This window comes from Amblyomma mixtum, chromosome 2, assembly GCF_055824585.1.
Source record: "Amblyomma mixtum isolate Tamu chromosome 2, ASM5582458v1, whole genome shotgun sequence".
Classification (NCBI taxonomy): domain Eukaryota; kingdom Metazoa; phylum Arthropoda; class Arachnida; order Ixodida; family Ixodidae; genus Amblyomma; species Amblyomma mixtum.
In genome coordinates, this window is record NC_143013.1 from 266,501,706 (window position 1) to 266,522,654 (window position 20,949).

The 20,949-nt window shown below is 43.1% G+C and overlaps 2 long non-coding RNA genes across 2 annotated transcripts in view; one reads left to right on the plus strand and one right to left on the minus strand.

The window, feature by feature from the left end:
- The window catches only part of LOC149363892 (uncharacterized), a 208,235-nt gene that overhangs the window by 25,877 nt on the left and 161,409 nt on the right, over nt 1-20,949 (plus strand). The gene's annotated exons all lie outside the window — the stretch shown is intronic.
- LOC149363893 (uncharacterized) lies at nt 376-11,737 on the minus strand. The gene is made up of 3 exons (XR_016288588.1): nt 11,076-11,737; nt 10,311-10,401; nt 376-465 (listed from the first exon to the last, which is right to left on the minus strand). It is a non-coding gene; the product is annotated as an uncharacterized LOC149363893 (long non-coding RNA).

Consider the following 20,949-nt stretch of genomic DNA (forward strand, 5'->3'; position numbering starts at 1 on the left):
CACAAAACTGCAGAAATGTTGAATGTTTTTATTAGAACAAAACACATCTATAAAACAATGCACAAGAAGCTTCTCCAATGAATTCCTCACTGCCATCCAAAGAACTTAAAATTTTAAGGTACAACAGCCCCATACCTGCTGTTATTGGGTTTATGGTGCTGCAAGAATAAGGTTCCATTGCCCTTACTCTACCTCCTAATTTTTCAGAGCAAACAGAATGAAAAATTCATGCCTGTGCAGCCTTCTATACCAGCCTGAAGAAGGCTTGGACTGTGACCCTAACTCCCAGGAAAAACCAAAAAAGCAAACTTAAGGCAGCTTATGCTGAACACCCATATTCCTGACATTATGGCAGTTGTGGAGTGAGCCGCAGGGGTAAGCCTGCTGAGTAGTCATCCTCCCTCGACGAACAGGTTCTCAGTCACCTCAGGATTGTCTTCGGTGAACAGCATACATGGTGTGAGTCTGCATTTCAGACAAAAACAGTAAAATATTTCATATCAGTTTACACTGCTCAATGGTCCTTACAAATTCCAACATATTGCTCACTAACAATGTGTTTTATAATGCATGCTAACGCTGACAGAAAGAAGAAAATCTGTCCATGTGGCAAGCAGGCGCCAGCTGTTATTTTCTGAACCATTCCAAAGAGTCCACTGTGGTTTTGAAAAAATAGCTCTAAACGGCATTATATAAACAATGTTTTAGCTAAAAAGCTAGATGTTATGAAATGGAATGAAGGTGGTCAGGCCATGCAATTAATTCTGCACGAACTGCTACAAGCTAGTGCAAACCACTGGCCTGCCTGGCGGGTAAACTGATTATAAAAGGCACAAAACACCATGACAACAAAGGCGAAAATAGAGCACTTCAAAATGCTTTACAATAAACCGAACGACAAGTAATGTGCAACATTCACTGTAACAGAAAGCACAGTATCTGATCAAAGTCAGCAATACGACCCCTTCTATGAGAGTGGTCGGCTGCAACTAACGCAAAGCATGCATTCATTATTACACCAAGCAAGTGACATTTTGAAAGGCAGGCAACAGTGCTAAGTTAACATATCTCCCATGTCCGCAGCCAGTAAACTCAAACATCCATCAAGAAAAATTTGCACAAGGCCACTAAACTACTACAAGAAAAGGAGCTCGGCCAGTTGGTGCATGAATCTTTGCAAAACCACGCAGGATAACAGGACACAGACAAGACAGGTGCAGCGATAACTTCGGAATTCATTGTTTAGTTTGCAATGAATACAGGAACCATCATCCAAAATACAAAGAAGGAAAGTCATGGAATCGTCATTTTGTCAAATCTGTCGTGATTATTTATCCAGGTAGTTGATTTCTTTTTCGTTAAATTTAGTGATGATGTGCTTAAACAGGTTGAACAATTCTTATGTACTATGCACGTCTCTTACATTTCCTCAGAATTTTACATTGTCGAAAGTGTGATATACACTCACAGTCCGATACGTGTCTTGGTAGCTTGCTACCATATCTTTTCTCAGTATTCCGACATGTTGCATTAGATAAATGTTAACATGCTGGCCTTATTTCCCAACACAGGACGCTCCGCGTGACGGAGGGATCTTGTAAACTAAGCCACTGTCGCATGCCATGAATTTGTCTCTGTGCTTCGTCTTATGCTGGGCTGTTTTTGAAGCACCTTTGCTAGGAGCATTGCATACTACGTTCAGCTACGTTCTGTGAAAAAGCAAATGAAGCCACTGCAAAGAACTTCCACAAGCTGCAAAAGAAGGTCAAGCCAACAACTTGACCAAACTAGGGCTGGTTGTGAAGAAGAGTGAGGGCCTATGCCTGAGTGCCTTCTTTATGGCAAAAACACGGAACGATAACTGGCCTTTCAGAGTAATCGTCTCTGAAAAGGATCGTGGCAGCAACCCTTAGGGCAGTATCTGCAAGAATTGCTCTCCTAGCTCACCATGGAAGACGTTTTCCTGGTAAAGAAGCCAGAAGTGTCCGCATTCCTCTTGAACAGCCGTCTAGAAGGAGTGTCTTCTCATTGTCATCATGGACTAACATTACACGCTGCCACATTCCACCTTGTTTGAGACGGTAAGAGAAGGCATTGATTCAATGGGAGCAGCACGATTCCAGAACCAATGCAGAATTAATGCTGATAGATTCCTCGAGTTGCTAACCATCTGTTATTTTAGTTTAATGATCTGCACATATAGTGGCAAGGAGTATGCACCAGTTCGTGCGTTGCACTAATTCTCATTGTCCTGCTAGCCAGTCAAGATAGCGAACTGTTAAAAAGCGTTGCATATCACCAATTTGATAATGACCTCCCGATTTTTGGACGACTTCCTAGTAATCCACAAGCTTCATAAACAAGGGCAACACAACGGCATTATTCACATATTCAAGACCTTCTCCGAAGTCCTTGCTGGAGGTACAGCTTCTCGATCTATGGCTGCACATCAGAGAGGCCCATATGTACTGGTGTTATGTCCCACAGTCGAAAAAAAGACTGTTGCTACTGGCACACTAAAAAATGTCTCGAACAGATTGGGTATTGACTGTCAGCAGGAAAGCGTTGAGGCCCAACTAACATAGTTACCTGAAGCTGGTTTCCCGGACGACCTCGTCTGCAGCCTTGGCTTGAAGATAATGAAAGAAATATGCTGATACACCCAGACGAGGCTTCAGAAAGAAGAGCGGAAGTTAGCTGTGACGGCATATGTGCATGGTATCAGCCACGCGCAAGAGAAAGTGGTCAGGCGAGCTGGTGTGAACTTAGTAAACAAGGTGCCTAAGTCACTGTCGCATGCTGCGGATTTGACAGCCTTCTTTTATACCAGGCTGTCTTTGAAGCACCCTAGCTGGTCGTGTTGCATACTAAGTTCACACCAGCCTGCCTGACCACTTTCTTTAGTGCGTGGCTGATACCATGCACCTATGACCTTAATCACCGTGTTGCCCACTATCCTCCCGGCTTCCACGTACTCCTCTGGCTCCCTGCGCACCATGTGGGCCTGGGTGAGAAGCTGCTGCCTCGTTGCGTGGGTCCTTACCGCGTCTTCTCTTCAGGCAACTGAGCAATGTGACCTATGAAATCACGTCCCTGCACTCCCGCACTCTTCACCCGGCCCCCTCCACAAAGCTCGTACACGTCACCTGTCTTAAGCCCTACCATTCACACCACCTTAGGGCGCCCAGGGGCTGTGCTTCCTTCCGCGAGGCGGAGGGGGTAGTGCTACAGTGCAAGTCGCAAGGCGAAGAGGACGTTGTTTTGACACTGGGCAGTTGACGACAACAGGGACGCTGCAGCTAGCGCTCGGGGTGACTTGGTTTGGGGTGCCTTCTGAGTGCAACCTGTCGCGCCTGCTGCTGAGCTAAACCACATAATAATATGCTATGGCAGCTACGTTCCGTTCTTTCTGAAGCCTTTTAGAGGTAGATAGGCAAATTTCTTTAAACTGAAGCCAAGGCTGCAGATGAGGTCATCTTGGAAATCAGCTTCAGGTAGCCATGTCAGGTGGGCCTCAAGGCATTCTTGCTGACGGTCAATACACGAGCTATTTAGGATATTTTGCAGTGCGCCAGTAGCAACAGCCTTTTTTTCGACCCTGGGAAGTCACGCCGGCACATATGGGTCTCTACAAAGTACAGCCATAGATCGGGAAGCTGTACCTCCAGTGGCATTTCTTTGGTCAGCTCAAAGTTAGCAAGAACTTCGGAGAAGGTCTTGAAGATGTCAACAATGACTTTGTGTTACTCTTGGTAATGAAGCTTGTGGATTACTAAGAAGTCGTCCACAAATCGGAAGGTCGTTATCAAACTGGTGCCATGCACAGCTTTTTAATAGTTGGCTATTTTGACAGGCTAGCAGCACAATGAGAATTAGTGCAACGCTGGAACTGGTGCATACTCCCTGCCACTGTATCCACACATCATTAAACTTTACATAGGTAGAACGGAAGTAGATGGTTAGCAACTCGAGGAATCTATCCGCATTAATTCTGCACAGGTTCTGGAATTGTACTGCTCCCATTGAATTAATACCTTCTCTTATCGTCTCAAACAAGGCAGCATTTAGCAGCGTGCAATGTAAGTCCTTGATCAGAATGAGATGACAATTCTTCTGTACAGCTGTTCGAGAGGAATGGGGACACTTCTGGCTTCTTTACCAGGAAGAGGTCTCCCACGGTGAACAAGGAGAGCAATTCTTACTGCCCTAAGGGTTGCTGCCTTGATCCTTGTTCAGCGACAATTACTCCGAGAGGTCAGTTATTGTTGCGTGTTTTTGCAATAGCGAAGGCATTCAGGCATAGGCCATCACTTTTCTTCATAGCCAGCACTAATTTGGACAAGTTGTTGGCTTGACACAAGTTTTTAGGTTTCGTTCTTCACTGTTTGGCGCTTGACCTTCTTTTGCAGCTTGCGGAAGGTCTTTGCGATGGCTTCATTTACTTTTTTGCAGAAAGTAGCTGAACGTAGTATGCAACGCGCCCAGCAAAGGTGCTTCAAAAACAGCCCAACACAAGATGAAGCACCGAAACAAATTCACAGCATGCGACTGTGGCTTAGTTTACGAGATCCCTCTCTCATGCGGAGCGTCGTATGTTGCGAAATAAGGTCAGCGTGTCAACATTTGTCTAATAGAACAAGTCGGCAATACTGAGACAGGATATAGTAGCAAACTAGCAAGACATGTGCCGAACTGTGAGTGCACTCCACACTTTCCATGATGTAAAATTCTTAGGAAATATAATTAACAGCTCATGCCGAGATATAAGAGACGTGCATGACACATAAGAATTGTTTAACCTATGGAAGCACATCATCACTAACACCAACGAAAAAAGCAATTGACTATCTGGATAAATAATCCCGATATATGTGACCAAATGATGATTCCATGACTTCCCTTCTTTTGTATTTTGGATGATATTTCCTGTATTTATAGTGAGCAAAGCAATAAATTCCTCAATTGTTAGTCAGCGCAGTACCTGTGTCTTCCTGTCAGTGCCCTGTTACCCTGCACGCTGCTTTGCCTAGACTAATATACTATCACACATTAAGAGATGAAGTCTATATCTGGAAAAAGACCACAAGGGGTTCCAAGCTGTTTCCTTTCTGGTTCGCGTTCCCTTTCTTGGAGGCATACATGCACTACGTAGTGAACAAAAGTACAAAGTAGATAAATAGAATTGATCATCTTGCAAATATCACTACTGTAAAATGGTGTTAAGAAATGGCCACATTCATCCTTAGGACAGATCTGCATTTCATCTGTCACTACATATGAAACATGAAACTACCAAGCAGCCAGGTGAATGAATACATTTTTCCCAGAAATTTACCAAAGGTACACACAGTGATACCATTCGAGTGGATCAGTTGAGTATGCTGCTCAGGAGGAGCAATATTCATATGGGGTGAACGCTAGCAGCATAAAATATTGGCAACGCAATACAAGTTTGCATACAAGATGCGAAATAAATGGCATGATATGGAACCATTCCAATTATGCAAGCAGAAAAAATTGCATTCAACCTACACTGCAATATTAATCGAGCTACAAAAATAATATAAAGGCTTCTTCAAATCAGCGCACAGTTGGCATTTATATGCCATTGGGTCATTCCATGCCAATGTTCCAGGCTTAGCACTGAATCTTCGATTTCTTTAAAAAAATTCATGGCTTATTGCATTACTTAGGCAAACATTATCCCAGCTTGTTTTAGGCGGAGTAATTTTTTCCCGTCGTGGCCGCCATCTCATGTTTGAAAGTGATAGCCAAACGTAACCTTGCAAAAAAATTTGTAAAAAGAAACATTCTTACGCAGGACTATGAAGTTTCTGTTATATAAATTAAAGGTATTACATATCCAATGCAGTAAATTGAACTTATTTTGTTTTAAATAAAACATGTAATAAGTACAAAATATAAAAATTTGAAATCTTTTATCAAATTTTATGTTCTCACAGTAGTTATTCTATTTTCAAAGCTGTCGAGAAGGCAAAGGCGATAAAAATGTTTGAGAGAGCAAAACACGTAAGGCAAGCCAGCGAAAGCATTCTAAAGTCGAGAAAATTTGCTTTTTGTGACATATTCAGTAGTCTACTACATAATGAGGTGATCTTAATTAAATTATGAAAGATAGAAAGTTAAACAGTACTATTTAATGGCATTTATTTGGAGCTCTTTTTTGTTTTAGGCGAGAAAACAACCTTAAAAGTTGAGTCCCTGCGTTCAACATCGACACTGCTCAGTGCTTCCTTTTCACTCCAGCACACTTTGCCACCAGCTGTAAATTACACAAAACCAGCACTCCGCTGCCCGAATACAATAGTGTGCTGGTGTTCGATGCCACCAGCTTCAGTAATAAAGAAACCTGCTGAAGGATAGATTTACAAAAAGTAAAAATGAAGTGGCCACATGGCAGGACGGCTCTCGTTCCTCGACACAAACAGTACTCAGCCGGGAAGCACTTCAACGGCATTGGTGGAAGTGTGAGGCCCCCTGAAGCAACAGAAAGCATTCAGAGGCCATAGAAAGGTCAAATACTGATCCTCCATAAGCTGTTTACATGGGCGCAGAAAACCATTAAGAGTGTCGTAGCCCTCTGGGTGCTCCAACAAATGATTCAAGAAAATAAAGGTGAACTGACTAGGCAGTTTACAAAAGTGCTACCATTAAAAGGAATACGCATTTTTCACCACATCAAGCCTTTATCTTTCTCTCAATGGTGCATGCTGGACTTAAGTCATGCTCAAGTTTAAACTGACAAAATTTGAGCGAATATGCCAGCAGACTTCTCAAAACCAAAATATGAGGAGCATCCACATAGAGCACCGTGCAGCAAAGCTTTGTGTCTTCTTGATGCCGGCTCTAGCATGCACCGCAGTGTCGAGCAAGCAGCCAGCAATGCTGGGATTGAAGGTAGAGACTCAAATTGCGAAATTATTTTCTCGCCTAAAACGAAAATTGCTCCAATTAAAACTTTAGAAATGTCACAGCCATTAGAAATTAAATGAGGCCAACCTCACTGTGCAACTGGTGGCTGAATATGCCTCAAAAATAGAATTTTTTTCAGCTGACTGACATGCCTCGCGTTTTTTTCATCTCTGAAACACTTTTATTCTATCCTTTGCCTTTTGGATAACCCAGAAAAATGGTTTAAATGACTTATGAGAACATAAATTGGATAAAAAATATCAATTTCCAATATTTTTGTACCTCCTTTCATGTTTTATACATGAGTCCAATTTATTGGATATGAAAGCACATCCTTTATTTACATGAAAAAGTTTCAGTCATGCGTAAAGCGTTTATTTTTAACATTTTTTTTGCAAGACTTAGCTTTGCTATTGCTTGTAAACATAGGATGGTGGCCACGACACGAAACTTCTTTTTCTCTGCCAAGAACATGCTGGAAAAATCTTTGTCATGGTAATAAAATAACCCATGATTTTTTTGTTTCTTTAAGAAATCAAGTGCAGTCGAGTGCAAAAGTCTGGATAAGGTGGCGTGGAATCACATTATTCAGTATTGCACAGCAACAAAATACACAGCCTACTTATCACCAGGCATATAGCAGCTTCCATATAGGTCAATATATTGGCTGGACTTTAAGAGGCTTCTGTAACACTAGAAAAATTACAATTGCAAGTTACAAAGACGACACCAATCTGAATCTTTACATTGTACAGATGTATAACCCTGACACTGAGAACTCCCACTCCCCTACTTCGATGGTGGCATTGTTCCTGCCAGTCTACCTAATATAGTCCCCGCAATATCATAATGAGTCGAGCATTATGCCTTCTGTAGACGTGAGCAGCAAAGGAGACTTAATGCTGGTGATAACAAACATAAGCATCCGAAGAGTTTGGTAAGCTTGCAAAATTTAAGCTTGTTCGGTTACAAAAAGATGCAATAGCAATCTGAATGGTCACTCATTCAAACCATGCGAATGCAATTGGTGAAATGGCTTCACAATGTAAAAAGTTACTTTCTTGAACTAGTCGGTACATGTTCGTCAGCATGAAGGGCACAGTATGGCAGTAATGGGATGAAAGAACTAGACAGACTCGGCGCTGACTGACGATCTAAAGATCGCCACAAAATAAACAAGTGAAAAAAGGGCACAACCAACATTTTTTTGCAACAGTTTGCCTGCTTGCAAAACATGTGGCACTGCATTAAAGATTGTCTGCAAAGGGCAAAAATGCTGGCGAATAAAAACAAAAAAAAAGTGTTTAAAAATGTAGAAAAACCATTACTCTGCCGTCTAAACTGCTGAGGTAGCCTAGTTCTTTGCATGTGAGCACAACAGCAGGTTTGCTGATGCATTTGTCTTGCTCCTGACGGATCAAACGCATCAACAAATCTCCCGCGTGTGCTGGTCCTTATGTAAGTGTACAGTATGGTTGGCTGAAAGCACAGGCGCAGTTTACACACGACTGCCAATATATGACCATATTGCTTTCAGGAGGTGGTTTTAAGGAGCTCTTGTGTTCGCTCAGACAGTCGTTTAGGCATCTCCTGTTTGACTGATACAGCCCGTTCCGCGGGATAGCTCACTTCTGTGCGCCACATTTTTGGGGCACTTGTACATAAGAGAATTCTTGGTTCTTTTCGCATTCTGCAGGTGCCAACCCTTCACAGTTGACACTCTTGCAGAGACGTTGCAATTTGCTTCGAGCTGAGAATACTACTCGCGCACCGGCCCTAGCTCCTATTCTTTTCAAGTTGTGAGACACGTGTGAGACGAGATTGTTGTTGATGCGTTTGATCCATCAGGAGCAAGACAAGTGTGTCAGCAAACATTCTGTAGTGCTCACACGAAAAGAACAATACTTGGGGACAGCTTTCTGTGGCTATGCAGTGGAAGCTATGAGGGCAAGGCTTTTACAAGCGTGCCTCTTATCACACCGTCACGAGGGACAGAGATAGGTGTTTAAGCTGGCGGTGCGTGCTCGTACCTTCCACTGCATAGCCACAGAAAGCTGTCCCAGACTATAGGCTACCTTAGCAGCTTAGAAGGCAGAAAGTGATTTTTTCAACATTTTTTATTCTTTTGTTTTTATTCGCCAATATTTGTTTTGCTTTATGTAGTCAATCTTTGATGCAGTGATACGTGTCGGTAGTGCTCGTTTTTCATCTATTTATTGCCCATGCTCTGCGCAGTTGAAATAATTGTGATGCCAGCTACTGCTACCTCAAAAAAAAATAACAGTGGGGTTATGAGCCACACAGTTAGCTATTCTGCTTTAACATAGACCGGACTGGCATAAGTGACTGTACAGGAAATAGAAGATGTATTAAATCCAAAAAGCCATTCAGCTTGCTCTTGCCTACATCTGTAAGTGTGCTCTTGGTGCCAGATGTCTCACAAACTAACCCTCTAGGCTTTCTATGCCACCGTTATCAATGGCTTTTAGTTGATTCTAGCTGCAGCTAACTAACTTGAATGCTGATGCTACAGTAAGGGTATAGGTTTTTTTTTTTAATTATCACTCTTGATTGTCTAAGTATTCATACCTGCTTCTGCATTGGGCTTCTGACTGGCTTATTTAAATGAGTGTACCTGCATTATATTTGTCATACTGAGACCCTTACATATACCCACATATATTTAGTTACAAAAGCAGGTCTTAAAGTGAGCACCCAGTGAGTAGGGGTTCTGTTTTAGCACAGGATTTTATTTTGAAGCACTTTTTGTAACAACCCATTTTCCATTATCAACAACTGATAACGACAATGTTTAGATATTCCCAACTTCATGACACACAAATAAAGATGCACCAAGAAGCTCTAGTTTTTGTCCTAATCCCATTCACATCATACAAAACAAACCCATCCACACATTTGGAACTTCATTTGCCGTCTCTTGGAATCCACTCCGTTGGTCCTCAAGTGTAACGGAGAGGATTCCAAGAGAAGGCAAACGTAGCAGTGGGCGGCAGGAAGTTAGGTGGGTCGATGAGGTGAAGACATTATGCGGTAGCACACTTTTTATCACCAAATGCTAGTGCCAAGTTCGCAGGGATATGGTAGCCGCAGCTGGCAAAGGCGGTCCTTTGCCCTGCAGTGGGTGTAATCAGGATGATGATGATGATGAGAAAACTACGTTCAACAACACTCAAACTGGTTTGCAATAACCCTATGCTGACAACGAACTAGCAAGGATGTACAAATAAATGAGGGCATGGTAAGGCTATGTACCCTGTTTCATGAAGCAGCTTGATGAAGGAAAGAAGGGAAAATGGCCCAAAAGAGAACCAAGCATACAACATAAAAAGAAGCTTGCAGCAAGAACTAAAACGCACCTTTGCTTCCATACTGCTCATGAATATTGCCCAGCGGCAACAAGGTGCAAGCTGTGGCTGTGGACTCCCATGTGGATGTAGATGTTTCCCCCTGCAGACATCCATTTAATACCATCACGATTACAGACCGCCAAAATTCAGAAATTAGGTCACTATGGCCAAACAATGAAGCTTTTAAAAACTTGAAAAAGCAAGCTAAATATACCTAGCTGGCACAGCACAGGATTCTTTTATCTGGATGACGTTGTAAAACAATTAAAAACCAAAATAGATAGCAGCGTCAACAAATTTATCCAAAAACCTGGTCTGATGCAAAAACGACCAGCTGTCAGCGCCTGCAGCACACAAAATTGAAAGCTTATCTCAGACGTCCCGCTGACGCAACGCATTTTACGCAGATATACAGAATAGACCTTACGCACGGGCGGAAAAATTACCATGTGCAGATAAACCGTAGGACAACGAATTTGACAAAATAGCGTTAAACGGTTTTAAATTTGACAGAACACACATACTAGAGCTCTTAAGTAGCATGAGGCAGTACTTTGCAGCATTCGTTTCGTCAGAACAAAAACAGCTCTGAGTAGAATGATTCTCGGCGAACTCTGTTCAGTGCTGCTTCTCTTCCTGGATACACGGAAAGAGCTGCCTGTTTGCAGATCTCGGCACTTTGGTAATAGAAGCGGCAAGCCTTGAGGCCGCTCTTCCGTAAAATATGCTTTGAATAATGCAAACCAGCATGCATGAAGACATAGTATTGCTTACCATGCGAGGCAGGTGCGTAGTCGTGCCGAGCTGATGAAGTACGTCTCCAAATCACGGCAACGCTCGTTTTTCATTAACGCCGACTTCAGGACAACGTTTCTACATTACAAATGCATTGTGGTGCATAAACACGCTCACATTATAACTTCGCCCTTGCTTCCTGATATCAAACCTTTAAAACGTGAGCGAGCGTCGGCCTTTCTGCCAATCTACAACAAAGAAACGCATTCGGCAGAGCCTCCAAAGGCTGCTTCTGTTCCGATACGTGAGATACGAGTACATGGACAGCAGTGAACGAACCTACGCACTACTCCAGTTATATATGCACAAAAAACACTTCAGTTCAATGCGGTACCTCGGAAAATGCGGTCGAAAACGCAGTTCAAGTCAACCACTGAAGCCCGCACACCACGACGCCGCGGCCACACCACGTGACACACAACAGGCGGGAACATGGAGGAAAGAAAGAAGGGCGGGAATAAATCAACAAAGTCCCGAAGGTACCGATGGCCGCCTAGCGGCGGAAATGCAGTTTCAGTTTCAGTTTTGAATTCAGTTTATTGGGCTTTTTACAGTGCGTACGTAAGCTAGAATGTATTTGCAGCACCGGAACAGCATACGCAACGATTGCCAACAGTTACCAGCTACGGAAAATGCGAAGTGATTAAATTAGATATATTTATTCGGATTCAAAAGTTACCATGAATTGGCCCCCTTGCCGTTTTTTTCTTTTACGTTCACTCCAGCGGCTGCAATTCGGTAGTGGCAAAATATATATTAAAAAAAATGTAGCCTATATCGTCGTCGAAAGTGGAGGAAGCATGAAATGTATGGCAGGCAGGTCGTAGCACATTTTAGGACGGCGGCCTCACCGTCAAGCGACACCTTCGAAGCGCCGCACAGGGACGGTGCCAGGGCATTCGTGGTGAGGTAGCTCAGAGAGGTAGAAGATGGGCGGGAGGGCGCTAGGTTATGATGGATAGGCATAATGCCCCTAGGCCTGTGGCATTGCTCATCATAAAATTAAATTAATCAACAAAACGCAGCGGTGATTGAGAGGAACACAGAAGGCCGAATGCGTACTGAAAGGTCTGATCGCGACAGATGTTTCTGCGGTCAAGTAGACCTTCGGCTCCCTTGGCGCTCTCATGGGCCCGCACAGCGTGCTTCCACTCGCGGCGCGCCTGTTACAAGATCAGCGGGAGGATGGAAAAGTTCTAGCTCATGTTCTATGTCCTGTGCGCTGCTGTGCGTAGACGATGTTCGCTAGTTTGTCCAGAACGGAAACCGGAAGCACTAAATGCCTAAATTGTCCGTGTGTTGTGCGAATGTCAGTGCTCGTTAAAGGACCCACGATTGCCGAAAATAGTATGTAGTCCTCCACTACGGTGTCTCCGATAGCTCAGGTTTAGCTTTCAGACATTAAACGCCGTATACCACAGCATTTTTTTTTGTAATGGGTTTGCACAGGTACCTACTGCTACTCGTTCAGTTTTTGTTCTCCTCCCTTTGATCTTTGAGCTTCTCAAGCTCTTCTGGGAACCTAATTAACTTCAGGTCTGCATAGTTACCTTTCTTCCAGTTGACACAGAGGTTGCTTCAAGAAATTGCTAATTTGGGTCTTGTTGTTTGTGCGTAGTTTCGTGTGTAAAGTAGAATGATTTCGCGTAGACAGTACTCCGTTTGAAACATACACAGGATGTTTCACGTAACTTGAACCAAGGATTTTAAAAAAGCGGTGCACCGCAGCCAGCTGAAACCAACGATGCACTGCTCGCCATTATGTGGCGCTCCTCAGAATATTTTTTATTGCGCTTAATTTGTTAATTACTAAGATGAATTATGCAAATTTTCACATATTCACTTTAGTGCCAAGACCGTTACGTTAGGTTGTAGAGCAGATTTATAAACAACCAATCCAGTTCATTGTAGCATCGTATCTCATACGGGGTCCTTTTTTCCGGCATCTAAAAAAAGCCCGCGCGTCAGCACTTTCTGCAGCGGCGCGGCGGCCGTTCACTTTGCCACGGTCAGCGGGCACGCTGCGTTTGCTCGAAGCGCCGTTGAGAGCGCTGCAATTTGGTATCGCACGAGCGTAGTCACATGGTATTTTTTCATATTTCGCGGGCTTTCTTTAGATGCCGGAAAAAATGACCCCGTATGAGATACCATGCTACAATAAACTGGATTGGTTTTTTATAAACCTGCTCTACAACCTAGCGTAACGGTCTTGGCACTAAAATGAATATTTGAAAATTTGCATAATTAATCTTAGTTAATTAACTAATTAAGCGCAATAAAAAATATTCCCAGGAGTGGCACATGATGGCGAACAATGTATCGTTGGTTTTAGCGGGCTGCAGTTAACCACTTTCTTTAAATACTTGATTCAAGTTACGTGGAACACCCTGTATTATCGCAAGACATTAACGTAATGATTTTTCTATTCACTGCGATGCAGTCGTAACAGCTTCACCTTGATATGGATTCAGTACAGGAGCACGTTATTATCAAAACAAGCAATGAGCACCCACATTCGTGGCATAGATATTATTCCAGCAATTTTTATTGGCATTTGTAATAAAATCAATAACTTTTTTTTCAGCTGCGAGTGAACCAATATTTTTCTCGCCACTGCATGTATATTCTCGGCTGCGAAAGATGTAAACCATGCCTCAAAGTGCAATCCTCAAAAGCGCATACTATCGCCCCCGTCAGAGCGTTTGTACTGCCTTCATAATTAGTTAAGTTGGGATCGCCATGTGGAATGTTGCCGTAACAATCGCGTCGATGCATCAGTGAAACGTGGATAAAATGCCGAAAACGCATGTTACTGCTTCACACGTGCACGTGTTCTTGTCACAGGAACCACGCCAACATATTTTGTCCCATAAAACACACGAGCTACAGCTATATTTTGTTTTTTACATTTCCCTTCCCCAATTAGTCCGGCATGCATAACTGAGGTGAAGCCAGCTTTACATTTTTTAAAGGAACACCCTTGCTTGCACTTGGGGGTTTTTTGGCCATATGCACCCGCCCCTAAAATGCTAGGTTGCAGGACGGGTGCAGGACGGGTGCACGAGTAACAGAAACTCCTATTTTTTCGGGTGCGGGGGTGTGTTAGTCAGTTTGTTCCCTTTAAAGGTGTGAAATTTTTTACAGTGTGTGGTTTCAGTAGCCTGCGTGGTATATCAGACCGTCGGTATAGAAGCTTGCATTTCCTTGCGTAATAATTGAAGGGGACGACGAGAGGGTAGGAGCATGGATGTTCCAGTGCTAGTGTGTTTGCCGGGTATTTAAAGGGACGTAACTTTGCAAGAATAATGAATAGGTAGAAAAATGAAGCAAACGAAGTTTATGTTATTTATTGCATGGGATATGGCGTGAAATGCCTGTTGAAATAGGGTCATCTTTTGTGTGTGTGTATGTGCGTAAATTAAACAATGCGCTGCGCCAGACTACGTAGATAACAAAAATCCTTTGTGTTCACCATGCAGAGAGCAATGTTTCTGGCGCAAAGCGTGATATAAGATATCTTTGTTTGTTTTGTTTTTTACTTCAGATATGATTGCTTTCACATTATTTGCGACTGCGTGTTCTTGGTGAATGGCCGCAAAGCATTATTGCGCTTTGTACAGCCCCACGAAGCGCGTCTAGACTACGAATGTCTAGACGCATTAGGTAAGCGGTGCCGAGCAGCCAGAAAAACTGAAGCGCGAGTTGGTTGCTCAACAAACCAGACGGTTTCGAAAGGACATTTCGAACTCTACGCCCCGCCTCTAATTCGAAATCTAGTACGCTTGCGTCAGTAGCACGACAAGGCCCGAAGACATCGCCTTCTTTACGTGGAGATGAAAGAAGAATTATGCTTTAATCATGCGTGTCCTACGCATATGGAAATCGTTCTCGGATATACCGATAATGCTACGAAATATGAAAAATCTTAGGGCTTTGTCTATATTCTCTTCTTGCAGTTAGTCCGGTCGAGCAACTATCTATAATAAAATGAATGTAAGCTTTCTATGAGAAAGAAGTCTTGTTAATTATCCCAAAGGTTTTGAGTTCCGAACATTATCGAACATTATCCAGGAATTCGGGTGTTGCCAACGTTAGCCGCTTCATCTATGCGTGTAGAAATGCGAGCAGAAATATCAAACTCATTGACATTTCATTCCAAAAACGCAATGATATGTAAAAAGGGACAATGTTTAACTCGCAACGTAAAGCGAAAGTACGTAAATTAAAAAGCGCTTGCGAAATGCCACGATGCTGCGCAGACGTCTCGAACAATTTCCGAATCATTATATTTCGCAGCGATGTCTGAAACCCTAGATCTTCATGTTAATGCGAGTTTTCTGCAATCGAGGGGCACATTCCACGAATGTGCGCTGCTGTTATTACGAAAGGAAATGAAATGCTTATACCTTGATCCATATCTGACGTGAAGCACGCTCCTGTATAACTGTCACCTTTTCTTAGCACATGTTGATTGCTAGTCCAAGCAGGACGGCACGAAGAGAATTCTGCTCATCTCATTGAAAATTGTGAAAGTTATGCGCTTACAGCAGAACTTTAGGTTTACCCCGAGCCTGCTCGTCAAGTGATTAAATGCGTTCGTTGTGAGCTTTAGAAGAAGCACTTTGCATATCGCGATCAAACGTTTACATGCACAAGTGTACGAAAAAAAAGTTTTTTTTTTTTTTTTGGGGGGGGGGGGGAGCGCAGTCACGTAATCCCGTAGCCTTTAAATGTCTAGGTATAAAGGGATGTGCATGCTCAGTGTGTAAGAGTATAGCACTACCACGAGACTGAGTTTGGAGGAGGCAGAGCTGTAATAAACTTTTTTTTTTTTTTGAGAACAGGCGTCCCTTAAACTTTTCATCGCGATACAGTACCTCAATGGCAGATAAACTTGAGGAATTATCTGTGGAAGTTTCCTCCCTCATACGCAACACAATGCAGACTGAGCATTCAGATATAAGCATTTGGCATTGTTTTTCAACTTGATAAGGCTTTAACCACTGTTATAGACTGGCTAATCTGCTGGTGTTCACCTTGGTCGTGAACTTGTTCAGGCATTCGTATCAGGGATAACTTTTTCAGTCTGCTTGTTCACATTTTAAAGGTTTTTCTTTTGTTTTTACCGGTATGGAATTTACTATGCGCACCGGCAAAGCTCGAGGATCGGTTCGTTTATGGTGCTAAAAGAAGCTATATTATTCTCCAGCTTTCCGCTTGAGGTCGACAGAGTTCTCGTGCTGTCCTGTAACGCATACAATACAACCGGCGTGTGAATTCCTATAAGGTCCCATTGGCCGCTGAGTTTAGTCATAACGCGCTCTATTCTTTAGATAGTACTAACATGCATCACCATTATACGCAAGCGCTCCACAAGTACCACAGAGCGTTGTTGTGCCGCAGTGCTTGCATAAGCGACTCCTGGGGTTTATAAGAATATGAAGATGATGCGACAGTGTATGAAAAGCCAGGAGTTCGAAAAATAGCGCAAAAAACTTGATGGAACACTTAATAAAGCTCCTTTTAAGGGTATGATGCTACAAGGTTAATTGGTTCCTTGGGCGACTAATGGTCCTCTTTGTGTATCTTTTTGTAGACACCCATATATGCCCATTTAAGTGGAATCGGTCACTCTCTACTTTGGATTCACCCGTTGTAAAGTCGTCTATAGGCAGTCTATAGACTTCTTGTATACTCTATTGACTTCCTATAGATATTGCTTTTTGTCTATTCATAATCTATAGACTGTCTATAGACAAAAGTTGACTAAAAGTATATGGCCATAAATCTCTAGATTGTCTATAGACTGTCTATAGCATTTGTATTGCTTATAAATTGTTGTCTATGATTCGTCTATAGATAGTTTATAGACTTTATATACAGAAGTCTGTGGGCAGTCTATAGACTGTTTAAACAAATTTTTGTAGGTCATATATCGCGGGAAGTCATCGTAACACTCCTGGCGCAGTGGTGCAGCGGTTAAGCGATGCGCCACTGCCCTGCAGAAGGTGGCTCTTTCAAACACAGGAACCCGTGGGGCTTGTGAGACGCAGGTTGCTGTTCTCAAGCTACCTCTCTCGACAATTCGTTGATTTAACTGCCAGCTGCCATGGTGGGCTGTTTGCTCACAGCCCAATGGGCAAGTTGTGGCGAAGTCACAAGGTCACCAGACCTAGGTGGCTGGTGGGACACCTGCTTTTTCGCTCACAGCGCGGACGGCGACGACACCGACAACGCCGGATTTTCTGCAGAACAGAAGCTTTAATGCTACCGCGTTCAAATATGCGCATCAAGGTGCCCGCATGCTCGAATGCAGAGCGCCGAAGTTTCTACTTTCATATACACTTTATAGTTCCGTGCGCTCAAAAAAAAAAAAAAAGGTGTGCACAAGGTTGTTAGGAATTGTGCTTCAAACTGCCTTCATTTTAATGCCCGAAACGTCACCACCGGTCTAAAACATCCATAGGTTGAAGCGAGTTCAACCTTTTTCCGCGGCTTGCAACCGCACCACTTTTCCTCCAGCTGGGAATTCAACACGGCGCAGCTTTTAGACAAGGACGAAGGAAAGACGTGTTTTGTATTTCATCATGTCATGAATTACTCACTAGCCCGATCAGCCTCGCTCGCAAGTTACTTTCATTCGGATAGTTTTAGAAGTATTGCACAATTCTCGATCGAGTGTTCTTCGTGCCCAAGGTTATGTACATGATGAATCAGTAGCTTCTCATGACGTCCCACACTAAATATGGCATTCGCTGCGTCATCATCGCCACAGTTTCAGTAACACACGTATAGACTTCAGTCGTGTTGCACACATTTTCACGAATAAATAGGACGCTGTTATACGATCTATCTCCACCCGCAAGTTTCGTTGCTGTATTATGTGATTGTATACGTATGACAGGGAAGCTCGGAAATCGGCTTTGCGCGGCCCTCAGGGGCTTCAGGTTTCTACCCCCGCTTGCCATCTGTCGCCAACTGCGGCAGGGAGAGAGGGAGAGGCACCACTGAACGGGCTGTTGTGCATTATGCGTGCATGCATTTCAATGGCTTGACGCGCAGCGTGTACTGCCGTGCAACCCCGTGAGATGTCGCATTGTGTCCACGTTTGAGCACTAGTGGATTTATACTTTTCGCATATATATATATATATATATATATATATATATATATATATATATAGAGCATGAACGTAGACCAACGTTTGAAACGCTTGAAACAATTTATTGACATTTCGACCGTGGAACGGCCTCCTTCAGAATGTCAGCATGTATATATATATATATATATATATATATATATATATATATATAGGTTGCGTATAGCGAAGTATACGCTTCGTTAAAGGAAACATATTTATTCGACTCGACGTTTCGATCGGAAGACCGGTTTCTCTCTCTCTCTCTCTCTCTTTATATATATATATATATATATATATATATATATATATATATATATATATATATATATATATATATATATATAGCACAATAAGGTAAACGTACTTGGTTGCTAGTTTAAAATAAGATGCGAAATTGAGAAACGCTTCGTTTATTGGGAGTCGACGTTTCGGACAGAGCCTGTCCTTATTAACTAAACTCAGTCCCACTTACTTGGAGCATCACTATACGATCCCTTTAATTCGTTGCATAGTTGCTAGCCAAAGTACGATTGGCCCCGTTTGAAATTCGCGCACTGTAACGTCACGACCATTTCAACCAATTGAAAAGCGGGACAGGCTCTGTCCGAAACGTCGACTCCCTATATATATATATATATATATATATATATATATATACAAGTGTGTGTGTGAGAGAGAGCATATACCGGGAGTCTTGCGGACATTATGCGTATCATGGCGCTTGTGTATACTCTAAACACTAAAGGAGTAAAAAGGGAGTAATCTGTCCTCTAGCGCATTCATTTTACGGGGCAGGGTATGCTGCGCAAGACCTAGGGTCGATTTCCATCACAAAAGTTTGGAATAATTACAGTTGGCGGCGGAAACAACTTCGCTCTTGAAAACATGTAAAGTTTTATAGCAGTTACCAAGATTTTTACCGAGGCTTCAGCCTACGGTATTTGCTAACCTCAAGACCTAGCTCGGGTGCCTCGTTTAAAAGCCTTTTCCCATTGCCAGCAGCATCAAGTTACTATGCTTTGCGCTGGGAATACACCTCCGTTGCCAAGAGTAAGCATTCCGTATATTTAGTGACCAAAATCTACCCCGGAACTTGGGCAGCATACACGGCCCCTAAAAGAGAGTGCGCTAGAGGACAGCTTACTCCCCTTTTTATTCTCACATAGGCGTATTCGGGTTGATAACTTTTTTGAATGCTTACAGTTCGCTACGTTCAGCAAGTAAAACGACCGGTCGTTTGTGGCTCACGTACGCGTGACATATATGGTTGAGTAGATCGTAAGAAAAAATAATCTAAAGATGAGATAGGTTATTTGGGACTGCTTTATTTTCGATTTAGATGCATGTATGGTCCCCGATTGATTTGGGCAACCGTTGTCATAGTGCACAACTCCACAATAATGAATTCTTGCACAAGAAAGTGAGATAAATTAATGTAATTGAATTATTCCTAAAAATGTGCGCGTGATGTGTCACGATTTACTTGCGAAAAACCAGCAGTTTATTTTATTTACAGGTACTGCCAACCTTATTCAAGGTCTTGGGCAGGAGTGGGTGACCATGATCGTACAGAATACATACGCATGACAAGAAAGCGCACTTCAAGATAACAGATGGTCAACAACAACAAAACGCGCGTCTAACTATCTAGGTATCGATATTTGAACACAGCAGCACCCCAGGTGTCAAGCATTTATAAGCATAGGTACAGTGGCTGGCTTCGAGCACCTTTTCTTTTCCGCTGTGATGAATGACTGATTTCGACGATAAAGACAACGCAGAAGCAGTCCCGCCAGTAGCCGGCCGAAAAAAAAATTAAAATACCCTAGAAGTGAAACAGAATCGTTGCAAATCGGTTAAGGACATATACACATCCCGAGCGAGCTCTCATGTTATGACTGTATACAGGTAAAACCTCGTGTGCAAAGGGAAATTGTGTGAAAACTCGTTGTTGCAGGAATTCGCTGCTTCGGAGCAGCGCCAATCCTGCGTGCTTTAATTTCAGCGGTTTCGTCACGAGTGAATTTTCAATCTGTATAACACCCGACCACGCCTCTTGCACCACACGCCTCTATATGAAAATATGTGTGCGGAGCAGTCGTGGGCTCATGGCTCGGGCGGGGCTACGACGGCTGCAACGCATATGTCATCTGCGCCTGCATGACATGCAGTCTGGTTATCAGTGCTAGTTGATTTACGAACCGGAGCTTGCCTGTCGCGTATACCAATAGGGATGCCCGATACACTTATTTTCCTATTTTGCTTGTGTCTCACTGCAGTCTCTCTTTTTTTTTTTAAGTTTTCGAATGCTTTTAATCGCGGAAACACGCGCTCATTTCCGATGCTGTGTCACCTGTCATGTGCCGCTGTTTACATATATACGCCCAGCTATCCACGGTCGCCTTATGTTTGCCGGCCGGATGTGCGCACCGAAAGGAATTCAGTGCAACAGACCAGAGTTTCCTACATTCGTAAGCACGCCTTTCGAGGGCGCTCGAACGCCACCTTGTCACACAAAGTAAGGTTTCGGCTTGGTTTACGGGGTTTAACGTCCCAAAGCGACTCAGGCTATGAGAGACGTCGCAGTGGAGAGCTGCTTCGGTGCTTGGGGACCATTGTGGAATAGAACACTATAAAATTTTGGGGCCGCTTAGCGCACCTTAAGAGGGCACTGCGATAGCGGTGTGTTCTATATCCATTGCGCACACGGAT